The sequence below is a fragment of the Lepidochelys kempii genome, chromosome 9, assembly GCF_965140285.1.
Source record: "Lepidochelys kempii isolate rLepKem1 chromosome 9, rLepKem1.hap1, whole genome shotgun sequence".
NCBI classification, from domain to species: Eukaryota; Metazoa; Chordata; order Testudines; family Cheloniidae; genus Lepidochelys; species Lepidochelys kempii.
In genome coordinates this window covers 88,044,702-88,067,490 of record NC_136388.1, presented here as the reverse complement: position 1 = coordinate 88,067,490, position 22,789 = coordinate 88,044,702, and the positions used below count along the sequence as shown (strand labels likewise).

Here is a 22,789-nt window from a genome sequence, read left to right as displayed (position 1 = left end):
GAGTCATGCTGTTATGTTGTGCCTGTGTGAGCTGAGGGGCAATATGAACACTGGACTCCCTGGCCTGGGTTTCACAGAACTTTCTGGACTTTTTGTATTTGAAGACCCTGTACAGTCCACTGAACCAATCCTTTCTGAGAGGACCATGCAAAAGGAAACTCCACCAGATGAACCTCATGGCATACCCTGGTCCCATTCTTGCCCTCCTATGTTGGAGAGGGCTTGATATGATTAACAGCCCTAATTTAACATACTAATGCCTCATGGTGCTGCTGTAAAAAAAAATCTTGGCTTAGGGGAGAGGGAGCCTTTCAACACAAGCTTTCCAGTGTGGCTCAGTCCCAGGTCAGTAGGTATATGAAATTAACTGATATCAGTTTGGTGATCTATGTGAAACGAGTTGTTGGTCTTATTCCAGTTTCTTGTGGGCAAGTGGCTACAGTACTGGTCATACCTTGGCTGGCTGTGTTAGCAGAAAGGCCATGATAGACTGGGCCATGGGGACTGAACTATTGTCTTGCCATCAGAGGCTGTCAAGATGAAATTCTATTGGCAGGGCAAGGTGGGGAGATTTTCACTGATCCCACCATACCTGTTCTATGAATAGTTGCCCGTATGCTGCATGCATTTTGCGGCTGGATAGGTCAGTTTCCCATTTGGAGCAGAAATCCGTGACTCCTTCAGTTTATTTTCTTAGTTTGTTTTTATATAAAATGTATGTGAGTCCTGTTTCCTTGAAGGGGGTGGTCGCAACAGCACCAAGCTGTTCCATGTTGCAGAAACCTCTGGTAAGGCCCCTCTGCCCATCTCTCAGGGCCTGGTCTACATACATAATTGCACTGGTTTCAATGAAGATGCAATATTAGATCAATTTAGTCAAACAAGTTCAATTTTGTGTGGACATACTTATATGGGTTTAGCTTGCCCCTCTAAATAACTTATGTAGACAAGCAGAAGTTATTTATATCTAGTATATAGACAAGCCCCAGGACTCGCACACAGCTCAAACAAATCAGCTACTTAACTACAGTCTGTGCCCCTGTTCACACACCCCTTTCCACCCACAACCCCTGCACTTTGTTTTTGAAAAGCCTAGTCCACAGTGCACTTCAGACGAAATGGTCTGGAATGGTGGTCTGGCTATTAGTTCTCCCTTTGTACAGCTGTTCTGCAATATAAAGGAAGCTCATATAGGTCTAGCAGCCCAGACAAAAAGAGTGCTTTGACCCATGCAATACCCTTAACAGCTCTTTGAAGGTGGTTACTGTATGGCACCTTTAGCATCTTCTATAGAGTTTTGTCCTGGGTGCCGATATATTAGTGACTCCTAATGTGCCAGCCATCACCACTTTTGCCATAAATGGGTGAATAAAGAATTTCAGTTTTCACTGCTGTCACTGATGTTTTTCAACAGCACTAAATTCACTTCTAAAATAGATAAAATACACCCTAGAAAATGCTCTTTTTGGTCTTCCCTATTTTGAATATCCATGCCAACAGACGATTCTTTGAAACCAACTTATCAATCGTATAGCTGTATCAGCTGCTATCTTTCATGGATTACCCTTTTTACACAAGGAGAGTCTTACATCAAATGAAATTTCAAAAGACACTAAAAATCATGGACTGAAGAGAGACACTGGATTCATGGCTTACTACAACAATCTGTAACCCACTAACCCCCTCGTTTTGTCTTATGACTGCAGAGGTGTTTTTCTTCAAATGGTAATGAATAGTGGTTAAAGGCAATAGCTCTTATGTTTCCCTCCATTTCTACCTGCAGCATGTTATCCTCACCTTCTCCAGGGGAACCTGCAGAAGCCCCTCCACATTCAGACCACAGAAGTTGGCCCAAGTGAAATAATGGGCTATTCTACCTTGAATGGTCCCTGTGATGGAGTGTACCAGGCCCTCTGAGACCCCCTGCTAGAGGTCTTGCAGTTACCACACCCTGCTCCAGAAAAGGAGCAGTGAAAGTGAGTCTTCCAGGACTGCCTAGAAAGGCCGTAGGGAAGAAGCCAATCAGAGTGCAGCAGGCTCAGTTGAAAGGTGCTGCAAGGCCTGCGCAGATCAGTTCCTGACTAGGACCGGAAGGGTGATGAAGTCCTGGAAGATAGATTGGGGAGGGGGAGGGGGAGGGGGAGGGGGAGCGGGAGCTCTGCTCTGCTCTGCTCTGCTCTGCTCAAGCAGGGATAGGATAGAAAAACTCTCCAGGCAGGGATGCTTGTGGAAGCCCTGTGCAAATAGGGAACAAGACAAATAGAACCCAAGGACTGTAACCTAAGGTAATGGGTGAAGGTGATGGGACCGAGTGGGAAGTGGCCCAGGGAATAGCAGCAATTAAGTAAAGGCAAGCAGTACAAGGTGGCTGTCTATAGGGTTCCTGGGTTGGGAGCCGGAGTAGTTAGTGGGCCTGTGCCACTGCCCCTTCCCCCTCCCCCCCACTGACCCAGACACTGGGAGAAGTGGCCTAAGCCACAAGAAGGGGATAGGACTTGGTATTAAAAGCCTGAGAAAGTGACTAGAGTTTAAACAGGCCTAGTTCCTGGAGAGGGCCAATCATTCATTGAAGTTCCTGGAAAGGGCCAGCTATTTATTGAAATTTGTTACCCTGGAATGGGAATGATGTTAAGAAGTAACCTGGCTGGAGAGCTCAGACACCACAGAATTGCTAACATCAAAGAATTGTGAGGGAGAAGGCACTGTGTGGGTAGTGCTCTATAGCATGCTGGGAGAGACTTAAAGCTAGTCCAGAAGGGCTGAGAGTTGAGCCCAGAGGGAAGGACACAGATACCAACAAGGGCACAGCGATAGCCTTGTTAGATAGTCCTTGTAATTTTCACTCCATGTATCTGAAAAAGAAGTGTTTTTACCCATGAAACTTATGCCCAAATAAATCTGTTAGTGTTTGAAGTGCCACCGGACTCCTCGTTGTTCTTGTTAGACCTCTGTTACCCCAGAAAGAGTTCATCCATTTTAGACTATGTGCTACTTAGCTGTAGGGCTGAGCCACTGGTGATCCTGCTGACAAGGGCAACAGTCAACGGGGTGGGGTGAGGGAGTAGCGTGAGAGAAAGTGAAGCAGGTTCACACCCAGCTGATGGGAGGCACTCACTAGAGGTGAGTGTGCCCCATCACAGTCCCTTACAATATGTGCTAACTACTTATGCTGAACAATCTGTTCCACCTTGCATTGTGTTGAGATGCCAGGATTACCTTTCCCAGAACTGGAGAAGAGCTCTGTGTGGCTTTAAAGAAGTTGTCCAATAAAAGATATTCCCTCACCCACCTTATCTAATTACAAAGCACTGACACACAAATAATTTTTCTCTGCTTAAAAATTTGTAAAGTAACAAACATCCTTCTGTGATGTTTTGTACCTCGGGGGAACACCCAGCACCCCCATGTTCATCCTTATAATATGATTGTGTGGTATCTAATGCCAAGTTTGTCATGGATGTCTTTGGAAGGCTCATGATGTATTGAGCATTGTTGTTATGGTAATGTTATAGTAATTGTTATAGTAATATTATAGGTTGTGATTTCATGTATATATTTATGTGGCTGAAAATGGCTTAAAGCAAGCCCAGGCAAAAATTCTCCAGAAGCAGAGGGGCATTTCATACCTCATCAGGGCATGTATGGGACAAACCCAGTCCAGCCTCACAGGAACAAAGGACACTGGCCTAGGCACCAACAAAGAATCTGTTGGACTCTCAAGTGAGTGACCCCCTTTCCTTTTGTCCATTTGGGACTGCGATGAGGTAATGCTAACCTGACTCTGAAGGCGGGGGGAGGCGCAAAGCCAAGAGGGAAGAAAGGACACGATAAAAGGGACAGATGTTTGCCATGCTCTCTCTCTCTCTCTCCCACCTCCATCTACAGACATCACCACCAAGCAACTGAAGCGCTGATCAAAGGGGAGAGCCTGGCTGAAGGGCAACCAGCCAGCCTGGGGTGAGAAGCACCTAAGTTTGTAAGGGCACTGAAAGTGTTAAGATCAACTTAGAATGCGTTTTGCTTTTATTTCATAGAATCATAGAATATCAGAGTTGGAAGGGACCTCAGGAGGTCATCTAGTCCAACCCCCTGCTCAAAGCAATACCAATCCCCAATTTTTGCCCCAAATCCCTAAATGGCCCCCTCAAGGATTGAGCTCACAACTCTGGGTTTAGCACGCCAATGCTCAAACCACTGAGCTATTCCTCCCCGCATTTTGTTTGACCAAATCTGACTTGTTATGCTTTGACTTATAATAACTTAAAATCTATCTTTGTAGTTAATAAATCTGTTTGTTCTACCTGAAGCAGTGCATTTGGTTTGAAGTGTGTTAGAGACTCCCCTGGGGACAACAAGCCTGGTAATATCAATTTCTTTGTTAAATTGATGAACTCATATAAGCTTGCAGCGTACAGCAGGCATAACTGGACACTTCAAGACGGAGGTTCTCAGGGTTGTGTCTGGGACAGGAGATATTGGCTATTGTCATTTGGTTGCAAGTAGCTGGGAGCAGCTTACATGCCAGAGGCTGTGCGTGAACAGCCCAGGAGTGGGGGTTCTCACAGCAGAGCAGGGTAAGGCTGGCTCCTAGAGCCAAGGATTGGAGTGACCTAGAAGATCACCGGTCTGGATAACACTAGAGGGGAATGTCACACCTTCCCACTCCCTCTGCATGCAGCCCAAAGAAAATTCAAGCAGTCAAACAAAAAGAGTGGTTCATGAATGATTTTTTTCTTAGAATCATAGAATATCAGGATTGGAAGGGACCTCAGGAGGTCATCTAGTCCAACCCCCTGCTCAAAGCAGGACCAATCCCCAATTTTTGCCCCAGATCCCTAAATGGCCCCCCTCAAGGATTGAGCTCACAACCCTGGGTTTAGCAGGCCAATGCTCAAACCACTGAGCTATCCCTTCCCTTCTACTCCCCTCCCCTGAAGTACTTTTGATGGACACCCTGCTTTCTCTGACTGTACAAGCCATGTTATTCACAATTATAAGGCTCCATTTATTTTCTGTTGCTCTTATATTAAGTCACTTAAATTTGTCCCCCTTGAAATTAGATTTAAAATTTAGGATACGTAGGTTTAAAATGTTGAAGGCTTTGAAATCTCTCTTCCTTCAGGAGCTCATTCATATATTCCCTTAAGTGTAACATTTCTGATCAACTGATGACTGTTAAGCTTTTATTCTGGAGTAGTGTCTCCACATGGGGAGCATCTATTCTGCAATAGCTATTGTGGAATATCCTATTCTGCAATAGTTATGCTAGTCAATTCCCCTATTTAGATCAAGCCTTGAAATGTCTAGGATCAGGTGCCTCCTCCTAGCCATGGTTTTCTGGGAGTTGAGAGTAAACAAAAATCTATTATGGCAGTTTAACTGACACTTCATAGACATTCCGTACCCACTGCTTCCACTTTCCCGCCCCTCTGCCCGCCCCCCACACATGCCCACTGGTGTACACAGTAGATTAATTTGCATAATAGAATATTGGCACAGGCTTTTTTGTATAAATTGGTGCTGGAGGGGCCAATGAATCTTGGAGAGGCTATGAGCATGTCTGCTCTGCAGCTGGGAGTTAGGGAGAGAGAAACTCAAGCTAGCAGGCTCGACCTCGCTCATTAAAAATAGCTGTGTGGATTTTGTAGTTCCAACAGAGACTCAGGCCAGTCATCTAAATTGAGGCCTACTCAACCTCCTGAGCTTGGCTGACTAGTAGCAAGAGTCTCCACTGGTGCCGCAATGTACACAATGCTATTTTTAGTATGCTAGTATGCATACTTAGCATGCAAACCCTGCTAGTGTGAGTCTGCTTACCTGGGCTGGGAGGCTTGCTCCCAGCTGCAGGGTAGACATGCTCTGTAAAAGGTCCGGGGTGAGGAGGAGGAAACCCATTGGATACAGTTGTATGGGCAGAGGGTGTCCCACAATGCTCCTAGAGCATTCTCTAGGCTTGCAGTCAGTCAGTGGGAGCAGCCTTGAGCCCAGGAGGGCTTCCGAGAAGCACTGTCTGAAAACAAACTTCAAGGCGATGGCTGCAGCCCAGACAAAGCCAGAGCAAGGCTATGGTGACCAGAAGTCGTCTCCGAGAAAGCAGGAGGCACAGGTAAGTTCTGGGAATGAAAACAGCCATTCTGCTCCTGCAGGCCCTGGCATGGCATGCAGGATTTTTGCTGAGGACTCGTCCGTTTCTCAGGAAATTTAAACCATTATCTAAGTAACGAAAGAAAACAAATAAAAACCCATTACAAAGCCCTTACTGTTTAGATGTGAAGAAAACCTGGATGTGAACAGATGCAATGCCATCTGCCTGAAAATATAGCTCTCAGAGCGCTGTGAGCTGCCCCTTTCATTGGAATTGTGTATTATCTCTGATGCCTAACTATGACAATTCAAATAGCAACATAACCGATTTTATTGCTAACAATTTTAGCAGAAACATCTATCCGTGGGCAGAGTTGTGGCTGAATATTCCCACAGCTTCTGCCCCTACCCCTAGCCTCTGATTTGCCAGGTCTGGAAGTGGAGACAAAATCATGCCCTGGATCCGGAGAAGTTGGCCTGAGTGATAGCTTGTCCCTTCCATCTGAAGTTGTGCCTCAGATGGAGGTGAGTCTTTTCTCATGAATCTGGGATTAGTTTTTTTCTGACTAAAGCTTGTGTGGGCTTTACATTGTCTTGAAAATATAAGCTTTAAAACAACTCTTTATGGACTCTTTATCTTGGAAGTCTAGCCTGAAGAGTGTAGACAAGAAAGAGAAAGGACTCCGGGTGGGGTCCAGTGATCTGAATAAAACTGCCTGTCTGGGAGTTAGGGCACGTCTTCACTGGCAATGCTAAAGTGTGTCTTGTGTAGTCGTGGCATAAAAAACCCCCCACCCCCGTGTAGGGAATAGCTACCAGTGCTGGGAGGGTGCATTGTCTACACTGGCACTTCACAGCGTTGAAACTTGCAGTGCTCAGGGGTGTATTTTTTCACCCCTGAGCGAGAAAGTTGCAGCGCTGTGAAGTGCCAGTGTAGACAAGCCCTTAGTTAGCATACAAGTGGTATATTGCAGGAGGCTGGCTGTTTGGCTTATTGCTTTTAGGGCCAGGGTGGGCTGCAACACTGCCTTCTCTCTCCATTGAGGGATCAAGTTGGTTCTCCGTGATTCCAGGCAGTCTCTTTGACAGGACCAGGAGAGCATATTAGGCTGGAATTATAGATCCAAGGGTGGTCAGGACTTTAGTCTGGGATCCTGTCATGGCGTAACAGAAAATAGGGGTGGAATATATAAAGACACTTCCTACAGAACAGGGAGAGACCTAGAGTGAGCTAGGCGTGTGAAGTAGCTCTCCAGGAAATTATGAAAAAGTACTCCATTTTTGTTTCTCATGTAATTGGGTTCATCTTTAAAAGGACTTGGAGGCAGACCCATCTGGTGAGGGCTGAGCTGTTTTCAGAGGACTTGGAAGTATCTGCCAAGGGGAGGTTTTTTCACTCAGTTATAGATATAATCCAGGGGTGTGGCTTTTATTTAGTTTGGTTTGTCACATACCTGTCCTTCCCTGGGGATGAATCCCTCAGCACGAGCAAGGATAAATCAAACCCTCAAACTCTTTTGCTCATGTGAGTTAATTCTTATCTTTAAAGGAGTGATTATTTAGTTCTGGTCTTCTCTTACACATAAAAGGAAGAGGAAGCAGAGTTGCAGTGTGAGTTCCTGCTCCAGTACCATCAAAGAGGAGGTGGAAGTGATGTGATAGCATGGTTCTGATGATTGGAAGGAGGATTCATGGATTGGAAGGAGGATTCATTCTTGAGTGTGTCCTTGGCTTCTATGGTGTAGAGATTCCAGGATTTTCTTCCTCTGATTGCCAGTTCAGATCTGTTAGTGCTGATGCCTTTGCCTTCTATGGTGCCTTCTTAAATGGCTGTATCTGATGAGGATTGGAGTTGGAAGGAGAGTTCCGTGTTGTGGTGTCTCAGTTCCAGAGGCTGTCTGAATTGGCCTCACCACCACAAAGAATGGACTTTGAAGCTCATCTGGGTAGCTCTTGGAATAGAGGAGCTACAACTCCAAAGGAGTCAATTTCTCCCTGTAATTCCCATAGGACTTTTGGTGCTAGGACACCACAGGGGAGGTGGGGATTCCTTGTGGGGAGGTAGGGATTTTACTAAGGTCTCTTTTCTCTGTCATCCTTGGATAATGTGGCCTTTTAGCCTAGTTCCACTTGATCTCACAGGGAATGAGGATTCCTAGGAAGCAGGAGGCCACATCAGGAACTTTAGATCATCCTTCAGCTTCTCCCAAGAAGCTAAAAGAACAAGACAAGGTCCACTGCTTGCTCTCTGTCATCTGCCAACTAATCACTCTCTTGTCTCAGCCATTAGCCCCAAAAAATGATATGCTATAAGAGGCAGTACACTTAACCTGGTTCCTCCTGATCTGTCTACATGAAGTCCCAGGCGAACCAGTAAAATCAGTCAAAGGGAGAACACAAAGGGAAGAATTCCAAAGAGACTCGAGAAAAGGAAAAGAGAGTAAATACCTAAAAATGACCTAAAGTTTTCTCACTTCAGGCCATTTACATTAAAAATATCTCAGCTGTAAATTTAAGAGTAGGCTGCATTTGAACTTCACTGTTTTCTCAATAGACTAAATATGTGGAACTAATGTTAATATTTGGATTTTATGTACAGCTAAATCTGCTTCACTCTTGTGCTTTTATCTTTTGCAATAGATCTGTACAATCATCAAAGTTTATTATTTGAGCTTTCACCTGAGCAAGCCTATTATATTTCAGGCAAAATGACAAGAGTACTACACACTCAGGAACACCAGAAACTTTATTTTTGATGGTGTATAGCTTGTTTTAATGTAAAGTGAGTGTATCATGCCCAGTCAATTTCTTTCAGTTGTAGGGAGCAGACAGATGAACCTAGGTCCCTCCTGTCTTTTCTTTCTGTTTCTCATTTAACATGCCTATATAACAAGCCCAGTTTTTAAATTTAGCTTTTAAGTTTTTCGCACTTCATCCACAACTTCCAAACTGATATTTGCAGGCTCATATTCAGGATCAGCAACAGCACCTTTGTTCCTATGTGTAAAACATGAAAATAACACTTTGAATGTAGTTCTGTGACTAGGCATTCAAGATATTATTTCAGGGTGTACCCAAAGTCTTACAACAGGACTTTTCCACCACACTTAACTTTTGCCCCCATTCATTTGCTCTCATGAAAACCTTCTTGCTCTTTTTAACTTTCTCCAAAAATATACCAGAACAAATAATAGATGCTGTAGTTTTTTAAATGTCTAAATGTACTCTGCTTTCAAGACAGTTTGTTTGCTTATCCTCATGATTCCCCCTAATTCTAGGAATTGGGGAAAGGGGAAAAGAACCTGTATTTTCATGGAAGCAAATTCTAGTTATAGCATATATTTTATGTTCATATACCCTTCAAATACATTTTTTGAATGTACCAACTAGTTGATTACACATGGAATAACTAGACAGCACAAATGATTGCATCAGTCATTTATTTATTTTTCAGTTCTCTTTAGCTGACTGCAAATTATGTAGAAAATGCCTTACCCACCATTTGATCCATGAAGATTCACTCTAGTTACAAAAAGACCACAACTACTAATGGATGTTTTTCTCTCCAGGCACCGCACTGTTGTATGTTAACTGTCAAACTGGGAGGATGATCTAGTGGGGGGTGGGTCTGTCTTGGGTCTGGTACAATTCAATATTTTCATTAATGACTTTCACAATGGAGTGAAGAATATGCTTACAAAATGTGTGGAAAACACTGATGGGATTCCCCAGGGTACAATCTGGAACTGTGGGACCACTGTACTCCTTTAACTCTTTAGCCTGGGTTGTCTCTCATAAAGCTATGCTAGTGATAAGCAGCAACACCCCTTCAGGCACTATGATCACTCAGCCATCAGCATATGGAGCCCCACACCCAGCTGTATTACATGAATACTTCCTGAGCCACTCATGAATCATACAGAGAGAGGCACCAGCCAATCACCCTAGCCGTGCACCCCATCTTACACTGCTCAAGACTCCCTTGGGCAATGCAAGCTCATTAATTAATTTGCCACTTCAAAAGGAAAGTGGACATACCACCACCCTTTGTAAACTGAACTGAGATTCGCTAAGCACTTCAACCAAAACCACACTGTTTTAGGTAAAATATAAAACAGATTTATTAACTGCAGGAAGACAGATTTAAGTGATTATAAGTAGCAGGCATAGAGATCAAAATTGGCTACAGAAGAAATAAAAATAGAAAACACAGTCTAAATTCCAACTTTAACAGACTAAGCATGATTTGAATCAAGCAGTTTCTCATGCTAACAGATGTTACAGGCAGCTCACAATTCCTCAACACACAGACTGGACTGGTCCCTTCCTGGGACCAATCTCCCTAGTTCCAAGTCTTTGACTTCCAGATGATCTTCCAGGTGTTGAGATGGGGTGGGGGAGGGAGGTGTGAGAGGCCAAGTGATGATGTCACTGTCCCTCTTTTATACTTTCTTCCAGCTGCTGAAAAGATCCTTGCTGTGAAGTGGGAGTCAGGCAGTGCTCATTGTGTACATGCCTTCTCTAAGAAACCTTGGGATAGTGGATTCTTTTTAATGGGCCATTAAGGCCTGTCTGGCGAGTGATGATCGCTCCTTTCTCCCTACTGAAAGGCCAGCTGTGGGCATCTCCCAACCTCACAATGTATTTCAGTAACACATATAGCAACACCTCATAACTTCACATACAATGACAATTCAACAGGATATTAATGTTCAACAAATTAAGACTTCTTAAATAATACCTCACAAGTCATACTTTGTACAAAACATATCAATCATATGACTGTGGTGTATTTGGGGGTTCCAGGGTGTCACAGACACCAAGGTGGAAGGAGTTGCAAGAACTTGGAATGACAGAATTAGAATTCAAAAGGACCTTGATATATTGGAGAATTGGTCTGAAATCAACAAGATGAAGTTCAATTCAATTCCTGCCCTTAGGAAGGAAAAATCAAATGCACAAATACAAAATGGAGAAAAACTGACTAGGCAGCAGTACTGCTGAAAAGGATCTGGAGATTGCAGTGGATCACAAATTGAAGATAAGCCAACAGAGTGATTCAGTTTTGCAAAAGACTAATATAATTTGGGGATGTTTTAGCAGAAGCGTCATATGTAAGACATAGGAGTCCCTCTCTCCTTGGCATCAGCAAGGCCTTGCCTCAGCTGGAGTACTCTCTGTCCAGTTCTGGGCACCACACTTTAAGAAAGATGTGTACAAACTGAAAAGAGTCCGCAGGAGAGCAACGAAAATGATAAAAGGTTTAGAAAATCTGACCTACGAGGAAAGGTTAAAAAAGCTGGGTATGTTTAATACTGAGAAAAAAGACTGAGTGGGCCCCCGATAATAGTCTTCATATATTAAGGGCTGTTGTAAAGTGGACAGTGATCAATTGTTCTCCATGTCCACTGACGATAGGACAAGAAGGAATCTGCTCAATCTACAGCAAGGGAAAAACTTTCTAACTATAAAGTATAATTAAGTACTGGAATAAGTTACCAAGGGAGGTTGCGGAATCCCCGTCATTGGAGATTTTAAAAAACAGGTTAGACAAACCCCTATTGGGGATAGTCTAGATTTGGCCTTGCCTCAGTGTGTGGGGGAATGGACTAGATCAGTGCTACTCAAAGTGGTGGTCCGCGGACTGGTTCTGGTGCCGGTCTGCGAGCCATCGGCTGCCGGTCTGCGCACACATTGGAAAAAAAATTGCCGGTCCCCAACATCAGATAGCTTGAGAAGCACTGGACTAGATGACCTCTCAGTGTCCCTTCCAGCCTCTATGAGTTATTTACCCTTTGTGGAAGGTGAATATCAAGACAGGCATCATGGGTGGAAGAGAGGAGTCAACGGTTACATGATAAGAAATAATGTCAGATGTTTGCCGTGGCAGTTGTATAGGGCGCAAAGGCCAGAACAAGAAGTTTGTATTTGATGTGGTGTGCCTTAGAGGGATTTAAAAATGGGGATGACATAGATAGTTGGGAGAGTATGACAGCTGGTCAAAAAATAGTAAAGATTTGTCATTAAACATTTTGAAATTTTCATTGTAGAGTTTTCTCAAGGAAATGGTTTTTAAATCAGAATTTTTTTGTGAAAATGTTTATCAAATATTTGGTTTATAAAACTTTCATGTTCTTCCCCCCTCTTGCCTAATCCTTTTCTCCCCTTATTCCCTTTTTTCTTTTTTGCCACTGAAATAAGGAGTGGGAAAAACAAAAAACTATAAAGGGTTTGGGGATTTAATAGAAAAAAGATCATTTTTTTAAAAGTGAAAATATTATGCTATTTATGTATTTAGGAAGAATTCACAGGTTTACAAGTCCTTGTCATGTAAATACCAGAATCAAAAGAATAATCATTACAACAGTGAACTTATGTTTAAAGAGATGTTATGCAGAAATACAGTAGTCAAATCTCTCTACTTAATGCAGTGTTACCATACTACAGAGTATTATAACACCTACGATATGTTGTTTTTAGTGATTTTATTACATTGAATGAAATCTCTGATTACACATTTTTAACAGACCAGGCATGTTTATCAAAAGTTAATATTCAAAAAAACTGGACAGGTGTTCTCATGTTTTTGAAGGTGAATATACTTTGTCCAAGTACTGAATAGAAGGTAACCAATATCTAAGTATCTATTTGTCCTCTGTCTGTTTTTCTGGCTGCGTAATTGGTATGTTTGTTTTTATGGAAAAATTATCTCCCGTATTTTTTAACTAAAAATGAAATTTCTAAAAACTTATTTTTGAAAAAAGGGCAATTTTTTTTCATTGAAAAAATGTTGACCAACTGTAGTGAGTAAGAGAACTTTAGCAGCTGTGTTTTGGACAGACAGGAGAGGGCTATGGCGGCCATCAGGGAGGCTAGACATAAGGAGACTGCAGTAGTCAAGATGGAAGATTTTCAGGGCTTGGACAACTTCTTTTAGCCAGTGGGACAGAGAAGAAAAATCATATTGTGGCAGTAGAATGTTGGTATGTCTGAATGTGAGAAAAGGAAAGTCTAGGGTGCCACTTCAGGTTGTGAGCCTGGACTCATATTGAAAAATAAAAAATACCAGTGTTTCTCTGCTATTTACTTTTTAAAGGTACAGAAGGTGAATTCCTGGTCCTGTTGAAATCAATGCGAATTTTGCCACTGACCTCAAATGTAGCCAGGATTTCCCAATAGTCTCTTCCCTGTGCAACATTTGTTAATTCCTTGCAAGAAATATGTGCAAGTTACTGCTATGACATGCATTGCTGAGCTACCTTTCAACTCTCCTTTGGCATCTGTGACAAAGCTCTGTCCTTGTCTCCGAAGGGTCCCGTGTTTCCTGGCGGATTTCACTAGCCTCAGAGGCTCACTGTGACACTCCACGTAACCCTGCTCTCTCTAGAGACAAGGGTCACAGTCTACTGAGCTATTTTCATCATAAGCCAGCAAGGGAGGTGAGGTGAAGTTATCCCTCCTTGCACAGTCTCTGTTGTCTCCCAGTTTCAGTGATTAATCAGGGGGCAAAGGTAGGGGGAGGAAGGGGAGCCCGGGCCCACCCTCTACTCTGGGCTCTAGCCCAGGGACCCTAATAGTATCAGCTATGGTAGCTGACCTTTTAGAAACATAACATGTACAATTCCCTGGGCTACTTCCCCCACAGCAGCCCTCACTTCCTCAAGCTCCAGGGCCTCCTTCCTTGTGCCTGATAAGGTGTGTACTACTCAGCCTGTCTAACAGCACTTCATCCCACAGCTCCTGACATGCACACCCACCTGACTAACTGGGAGGCTTTTAACTAGTTTCAGCCAGCCCAGATTGGCTTCAGGTATCCCAATCAACCTAGCCTTCTCCCTGCCTTCTGGAAAGTTCTTAATTGGCCCCAGGTGTCATAATTGACCTGGAGCAGCTGCCATTTCACTTATCCTGGTACCAGGGATTTGTTTAGCCTGGAGTTAATATATCCATCTCCCACTACTTTTCCATAGCCATCTGGCCTTGTCCCGTCACACATCTTAATAGATATTGATTTATTCAGAGCAGACTATTTGTATGTTTCAGAATTTTGGGACAGATGCCCATCCCTTATATGCTGTGTATTTATCAGTTGATACAAGTGTCTATAGCATACCTCTCTTACATATGACACTAATTAACAAGAAGTAGCTGGGATAATGGTCACTCTGTATGTTTCCATTACCGTATTTGTTCTTTTAAGGAATGAATATACAAGTAATAGAATTTGAATATTCTGTATGTATCCCAAAATATTTATTTTATCATTTGAAAATACACTGTTTTTTCGATAGATGTTATTTACCATGTTCCATCAGTGATCTTGGTGATGTACAAACCATACAGGAATACACTGTGCCTGCCCCAAGAGCCACCAACACAAAATAATTCAGATGTAGTTCACCAGACAAAGTCATATTTCAAAGGTCAGTAAAATTATTTTCTTATGTTATTTTAAGGGCTGTTGATTAATCACAGTTAACTCACGCAATTAACTCAAAAATTAATAAAAAGAAAAAGGAGTACTTGTGGCACCTTAGAGACTAACCAATTTATTTGAGCATAAGCTTTCATCGGATGATGAAGTGAGCTGTAGCTCACGAAAGCTTATGCTCAAATAAATTTAAGGTGCCACAAGTACTCCTTTTCTTTTTGCGAATACAGACTAACACGGCTGTTACTGTGAAACCTGTCAAAAATTAATCACGATTTAAAAAGTTAATTTATTTTAGATAGTAACACTCTGTGGATAAGTCCAGAATCTTTATGATTTTTTATTTGAGTATTAATGTCTTATGACACAACAGTGTTAACTTTAACATTTATTATTTTTCATATTGCTTAGAATGATGCATAGATTGAATTGTCTTAATCTTTGTCAATGCTGATGATAGATATTGCATTTTTAAAATTAACAGTAGCATGATCCACTCCATGCTCTTTGATACATTTGTCATACTTATTTATCAAAATAAGCAAAGACTTTTTAAAAAGTACAAAAGATCCGACTAGCTAGGATAATATTTAGGGCTGTCGATTAATCGCAGTTAACTCACATGATTAACCCTCCAAAATTAATTGTGATTAATCTCACTGTTAAACTATAGAATACCAATTGAAATTTATTAAATATTTATGGATGTTTTTGTACATTTTCAAATATATCTGTCAATTATGACACAGAATACAAAGAGGACAGTGCTCACTTTATCATTTTTACAGTGCAAATATTTGTAATAAAAAATAATATAAAGAAACAGTATTTTTCAATTCATCTCATAGAAGTATTGTAGTGCAATCTCTTTATCATGAAAGTGCAAGTTACAAATGTAGGTTTTTTGGTGACAAAACTGCACTAAAAAACAAAACAATGTAAAACTTTAGAACCTACAAGTCCACTCAGTCCGACTTCTCATTCAGCCAATCATGGAGAGAAACAAGTTTGTTTACATTTACAGGAGATAATGCTGCCCACTTTTAATTACGTCACCTGAAAGTGAGATCAGGCATTCGCATGGCACTGATGTAGCTAGTGTTGCAAGATATTTACGTGCCAGATGCACTAAAGATTCATATGCCTCTTCATGCTTTGGAGATTGTTCTAGAGGACATACTTCCATGCTGATGACTCTTGTTAAAAAAAATAATGCATGAATTACATTTGTGACTGAACTCCTTGGCGGAAAATTGTATGTCTCCTGCTGTTTTACCCACATTTTGCCATATATAACATGATATAGCACTCTCGGATGATGACCCAGCACGTGTTCGTTTTAAGAACACATTCACTGCAAATTTGACAAAATGCGAAGAAGATACCAATGTGAAACTTCTAAAGGTAGCAACAGCACTCAAGCCAAGATTTAAGAACCTGAAGTGCCTTTCAAAATCTGATAAGGGCGAGGTGTGGAGCATGCTTTCAGAAGTCTTAAAAAAACAACACTCTGATGCGAAAACTACAGAACCCAAACCACCAAAAAAGAAAATCAACCTTCTGCTGGTGGCATCTGACTCCGATGATGACAATGAACATGTGTTGGGCGCACTGCTTTGGATCATATTGAGCAGAACCCGTCATCAGCATGTCCTCTAGAATTGTGGTTGAAGCATCAAAAGACATATGAATCTTTAGCGCATCTGGCATGTAAATATCTTGTGACGCCCAGCTAAAACAATGCAATGCCAAACGCCTGTTCTCGCTTTCAGGTGACACTGTAAACAAGAAACAGGCAGGATTATCTTCTGCAAATGTAAACAAACGTGTTTGTCTGAGCAATTGGCTGAACAAGAAGTAGGACTGATTGTACTTGTGGGCTCTGAAGTTTTACATTGTTTTATTTTTGAATGCAAGTTTTTTTGTATATAATTCTACATTTGTAAGTTCAACTTTCATGTAAAGAGATTGTACTACAGTACTTGTATTAGGTGAACTGAAAAATACTATTTCTTTTGGTTTTTACAGTACAAATATTTTAAATAAAAAAATAAAGTGAACACTGTACACTTTGTATTGTGTTGTAATTGAAATCAATGCATTTGAAAATGTAGAAAACATCCCAAAATATTTAAATAAATGGGATTCTATTATTGTTTAATTGCACGATTACATTTTTTAATTGCTTGACAGTCCTACTTATTTTATATAAAATGCTTACATTGGTAGATTATTGTTGTCTACAATTTACAATTGGAAAGAAAAGACAAACAGATGGAATAGACTTGATACTAGCAGAAGTTAATATATCTAACACTAAGTTCCACCACCAGAAGATGACAAATGGTGTTGCTGTCAGCAACACCTAATTCTTACTAACATTAGTTACTAGAGTTGCCTAATACTGTACTTGTAAGAGCTTCTTGCATCTAATATTAGTAGCACTACTTATGATTCACAGTGGCGGCATGCCATACTATTCCAGGAGGCCAAAAATCATTTGATGTTAGAGTGATATTGCTCAAGTAGGGTGCAATCCTGCAAACTCCGAGCTTGAAAGGGAACTGGTTGAAATTCAGAACTACTTTTCCTCTCAATTAGCTTTTCTAATCTCTGATAACCAACCAACTTGTTCCCTGTTATTGTGGATTAACAGCAGTTTCAGGACTCCCCACCCAATATTTGTAGAACCCCTTTCTGTAGCACTCTTGGACTCTATGATTTTGGTAAAAAGAACAGAATAATATAACCAGTCTTAAGATTAGTGATGGTTAATATGTAAGTATTACCTGAACATTTATTATCATCTATATGTGACTTTGGGCTTTAAAACTTTTACAGGAGAGCCTGCAAGAAAGCTTTCAGAAGGGCTATCTCCTTCAGAGCCTAAGAGCAACAACTTAATTTCAACTGAAACCACTCTTAGCAATGAACAAAAAATAACAAATTTTGAGGAAGACTGATTTTAACCAGAACAAATGTCACCAACATCATCAGACAAGTCCAGAGTTCTCCAGACAGGTCCAATGAGAGTGAAACTAACATATATGCACATTGTATGCAATTGTAAACATCTGTGCAAAATACAACAAAATCCTTCATTAAATATAATGAGAATCTTGGAACAGTTTTTAAAAGGTAATTTAAGATAACACAGTTCTGCCTGTGGCTAGCCTAAAGAACAAGATGACACTTGAGGGCATTAAAAAGAATGTAAATTGATAATCCAGTCCCATTAATGAAAAACAATGTGACATTTGTGTGTCAGTTAAAACATTTTTCTCACATTGAGCAGTAACTTAATTTTCTAATTAGTGTACCTTTTGGGAAGTAAGAGGGGAAATTGGATACCAGTGTTTATATACAGAATTTTGTGCTTTAGTGTTTTGTGACATTGGTATGATGCACACTCTCAAGATTTCTTATTCCAGTCAATTCTCTCACTGCCACTTTGAATGAAACAAACAGCTGACCTTGTTACCAGTGTGCACAGCCCAGCTTACACAGCACAGGACAGTGCTTATTAGGTCAATAACAATGCCTTACTGACATGGTTTTACCTGAAAAAAATCACCATTGGGGAGAATTGTTTGTTTTTGGACAAGTTTGTTTCCCTTCCAAAATGCTTTTCCTGGTTGATTACAGAACTGTTTGCCCCAAGGGAGCGAATTCTCTGCCTAAAGCACTCACCAGGGGAGCATGCTGAGGCTCTGTTGCCAATAGCCTGCTGAGCGGTCTCTCCCTGCACAAGACGGAGCAGCAGTGTCTGACACAACCACCTCACATTGGGGAGAGGTTTTCACCCCACATTCCTCACCCCACTTGTGTGAGATCCCTCATGCAGGGCCGAATTAACCTTTTGTGGGCCCTCATGGGGAACGATTGTAAAAGACAGGAGATTGACACAGAAGTTGTCTTTGACATAGCACACAGCGGCACAGGCTTTATTTACAAAATGTACAAGTTTAAGTTGAAGATGGCTGCCAATAGGGTACTAGCAATAATAGCCCTAGGGCAAAAGGAATACACACAAGTGTACATAAAATAAATTATTAAAAAAATACAAAATAAAGCACAGTAAAAACAGCTAACAAAAGTCAAAGCTGGCCAAAACACCAGCCATGTGCTGCACCCCTAAAAAGGAACCTTCACACTCTCTCACCCTTCACATTTCTCATATGAATACCAGGGCTTGAATTAAATTTTTGTATGAAAGTGGGGCAGATTTAAAACATTTTAAAAATAAAAAGTATGAAAAACTTTAATATATTTTATTTACAGCATCATTCATACTAGCTTTGCTTGTCCTTTCCTGCAGGCAGAGGTACAAAAACCTAGGACCAGAACCAGCTGTGTCACCCAAAGACTGGGCCAACCCTCCAAATCGGACCAGGCCAACATCCCTCCCCAGAATGACCTCCCAAACCAGACCCACATCCCTTCCCAGAACGACCCTCCCCACTCCCTTCCCCACCAGAACTGGACCATACCCACATCCCTCCCCAGACCAAAACCCACAAACTAGACTAGATCCCCTTCCAGCCTGAATCGGATCAGAGCCCTCTATGAACCGACTCCTCTAGACCTAAATCTCCCCATTGCCTACCAGAACATGGCTCCTCTCGAACCTCTATTCCTCAACTGGACCCCTCACCCCGATCCAGGGGAAGGGTGGAGGGAGGGGGCACAGCCATGGCAGCAGCTCCTGGGGGAGGGACTTGGAGTCATGATCTGCATCCCACAGCCACAAAGTGGAGCCCAGTGCCTGAGGGAGCTGTGCCCTGGATAGCAGAACTCAGGCCCCGCAGAGCAGCACCCCCAGGACTTGGGGTACGGCTACCTGAGGCCAGGGAGTTCTGGCACAGTCCCCTCCCTCCTGGCTGCAGTGTGGCAACTCCAGCTACTTTGCTGAGCCAGATGCAGTACTGGGTGGCAACTGCTGTGTGGCATCTGCAGGCAGCTCCATAGGCCTGCCCGAGCCTGAGTGCTGGCCCCCCCCTAGGCTCGCCCCGTACATGGAAACGGAGGGTTTATAAGCCCTCTCTGAGTGTGAGGCCCAGCACCACTGTAAAACCGGTAGGTCCCTCATGTGACCACGGTTTTAGCACAGTCCTCTGGGTCTGAGCAGAGCTGGGAAACTTGAAGGACCGGCCACAGCCATGCCCCACACCGGCTGGGCTGTCCTCGCCAGGGCCCACAGAGTAGCATGCGTTTGCTGAGTCCCTGCTGGGTGGGTTGAGCCAGGCAGTGCCCTGAGGGTGGCTGATGGGTAGCGGTGAGAGCCACTGAATCAAACTGAAAAGGAGGACTTGTGGCACCTTAGAGACTAACCAATTTATTAGAGCATAAGCTTTCGTGAGCTACAGCTCACTTCTTCAGATGCATATCGTGGAAACTGCAGCAGGCTTTATATATGCATATGATATGCATCTGAAGAAGTGAGCTGTAGCTCACGAAAGCTTATGCTCTAATAAATTGGTTAGTCTCTAAGGTGCCACAAGTCCTCCTTTTCTTTTTGCGAATACAGACTAACACGGCTGTTACTCTGAAACCTGAATCAAACTGCAAACTCTATATGATGGAAACCAGTTCAAGCCAGGGGGTGTGGTGGGGCAGCACCACCGGTTCCAGCACTTCCGCTGAGGGACCCTTCCTCCCTAGGTTAGGCCCTGGCTACCTGAGGCAACAAACAGACCTCGCTGTGCCTCGCGCTAAACTCAGGCAGCAACTTCGGCTCCCTTACCCGAGCGAGCGAGCGAGCGCCTCCCCGCCAGGGGCTGGGCCCAGTTGTCTCCACCCTCCCTCCGCTGCGCTGGCGGGCCGCGGCCCCAAGCCCTGGTGTCCTTCCTTCCCACGCTCCGAGCCCAGGCTCCCCGCAAGCCGTAGGTGCGCCCACCCCCAGGCGCCCCGCGCACAGCTCGAGCACCCCCCCGGCCGCGCTGACCCACATCTACCCGCGCTGAGCGCGTGCCCAGCCCCGCCCCGGGCTGGGTGACTGGGGGGTGGGGTGAGACAGGCAGGGCCGGGCATGCGCGCCACCTTGTTTACCCGCTCGCAGCCTGGCGGGGAGGGGAGCGCAGCAGCCTCCCCGGCCCGGCCGGCAGATGTCGCCCCACGCCCAGGATAGCCGGCCTCGCTCAGTGGCCGCCAGGTGGCGCCTGCGCCCTCCATTCGCTTGCGAGCCGCCGAGCAGCGAACACCCCAAACAATCCCCAGCGCCGCCGCCAAATTAAATAACCTGCCCGCTCCTACCGCCGTTTGTAAACCCCTCCGCTGCGGAGCTTCCGCGCCGGGCGCACGCATCCCGCAACCGGGCCGGGGGGGGGGGCAGGGACGGAGCCGCGGGTTTGGGCCTCCGAGCTGCCTGCGCCGACACTGGGCAAGGTAAGTTAGAAAATGGCGGCGAAGCTTCTGGAAGTTTGGAGGGGGGACTCGGGGGCCGTGTGCGGCGATAGGGCGAGGCCAGGCCGGGGCCCTCGGGGACGGAGCGGGGCGCCGGGCCGGTTGGCCACAGGACTTACAGTGCAGCCAAGATGGAGGACGCGGGGCCGCGCCGAGAAAACACTCCAGCCCCCTCGCTCCCCCACCCCCTCTTCCCAGCGCTCCTCGGCGGGGAGGGGGAGAGAGAGGGCTCCGAAAGCGGCCTCGCTGCCCGCCCGCCCTAGGGGAGCCCCCTTCCTTCTCCCCCTCCTCAGCCACAGGCGGTCCGGGCCCAGCGCTCCGCGAGCTAAAATGGAGAACCTCCTCTTCCTCCTCCCCCTTCTCCAGAGCCGAGCAGGGGCTGCTGGCAAGATGGAGGACTCGGGCATTGTGTGTGTGTGTGTGCGCGGGGAGAGCCGGGCCGGGCAGGTCTGCTCGAGGGGAGGGGAACGGAGCCGCCGCGGGGCGAGGGGGAGCCCTGCTCGATGCCCAGCTCGGGGACGGCAGCGCACCGAGGGGCGGCCCGGCGCGCACGAGAAAATGGTGGGGCGGCCACTTCTGCCCCGGGGTTGTGCGTCTTGGAGAGTGGCTGGGGTAGGGGCTTCCGTGCCTGATAGCCCCCCCCCCCAACAACTGGGGGGGCATGCCCCCCCAGCGACTGGTACCCCCAACTGACTCCCCCGGGGGCCGGCCCCCTCCCTGCACGCACTTTGGGGAGGAATGGAGGAAGCGCCGTTTCCCCTTTCGGACAGGAATGAAGCCGTGGGGTCTGACCTCCTCCCGCCCCGCAGGAGTTGAGGAGGGAGCGAGCAGGGCCTGTGCGGAGTGAGTCTCGGGAAGCGAGGCCCCTGTGCTCCCTTTCCCCATCACTTGTTCGAGGGCTTGCCCGCCCCCCGCAGGAGATTTTGGGGGCAGTTTCAGTTCAGTTTTGGAAAAGAAGGGCCATCGCAAACTTGTCCCGGGGGCGCTTGGTGTTGGGAGCCGCGTGTTGCTGGAGCCCTGCTGGGCCTGAGCCGGCTATGATGGGGGAGGGGAAGAGAAGGAGGAAGAAAGCTGATTACAGGGGGTTTTGGCGCCACTTTTGTTTTAGACAGCTTTGCCCAGAGCCCCCTCCTTCTCGATATGCACACTGAACTGAGCTGAACCCTGCCCAGGTAGGAGGAAGCAGCTTTCCCAGCTTTTTTGCTTTCTGGACTCTCTTGGGTACACGCATGCAGACGTCTTTAGGGACTCGTTGGCAGAGATGAGTGAGGCGGGGTGGAAGGGCAGGGTACGGTGGCATCAAGTTAGTTCCGCTGAACTTGGAAGCTTGTTTTCATATTCCTTTAGATCAACGTAAACACAACGCTTGTTTCTGGTATCTATGTGTGTGTGTATGTGTGTGGTGATGCTGGTGCCCTCGCTGTCTGTGTGGTCTGCTCCTTGCTTCCTTCTCCAAGTAGTGGTGTTGTAGGGGATGCTTGCTTTCTCTGAAAATACCTGGGACGACTGGCTGGTTGATTCCTCCCCCGGTCCAGCAGTGGCAATTGTATGGCTGTTTTTCTTTTTTGAATCAATTACTTTGTGTTCCTACAAGATTATGCATTAAGCTGTTACAAACTTTTCTGTAAGAGTTGCGGAAAGATTTAATTCCCAGTTTTTAATGGCTTCCTGGCTGTTCGGGTTTAAAACTCTTCTATTTCCCCTTTCAGCTTTGTAAACACAGATGATGGCTTGTTCAGGGGGTGTTGCCTCCCCTTGTGCTCCCTGCAGCCACACCCTGTGTTCGTGTTTTTGGACCTGGTCTCATTAGCAGCTTGATCTGGTGACTCAGCCCTTCTTTCTGTCCCCTGTCAGGTGTAGGGTTGAGACAAG

The 22,789-nt window shown here is 44.8% G+C and overlaps 1 protein-coding gene across 4 annotated transcripts in view; it reads left to right on the top strand.

The window, feature by feature from the left end:
* Positions 1 to 20,691: 20,691 nt before the first annotated feature.
* Positions 20,692 to 22,789, top strand: part of STAG2 (STAG2 cohesin complex component) — a 182,835-nt gene continuing 180,737 nt past the window's right edge. For 2 of the 4 annotated variants that reach the window (XM_078854256.1, XM_073361285.2), the window contains exon 1: positions 20,811 to 20,899. The gene's annotated coding sequence lies outside the window, so the exon portion shown is untranslated. Of the gene's footprint in view, positions 20,900 to 21,568; positions 22,090 to 22,789 lie in introns of those variants that run through there. The other 2 variants (XM_073361289.2, XM_073361288.2) reach the window with 2 other exon arrangements.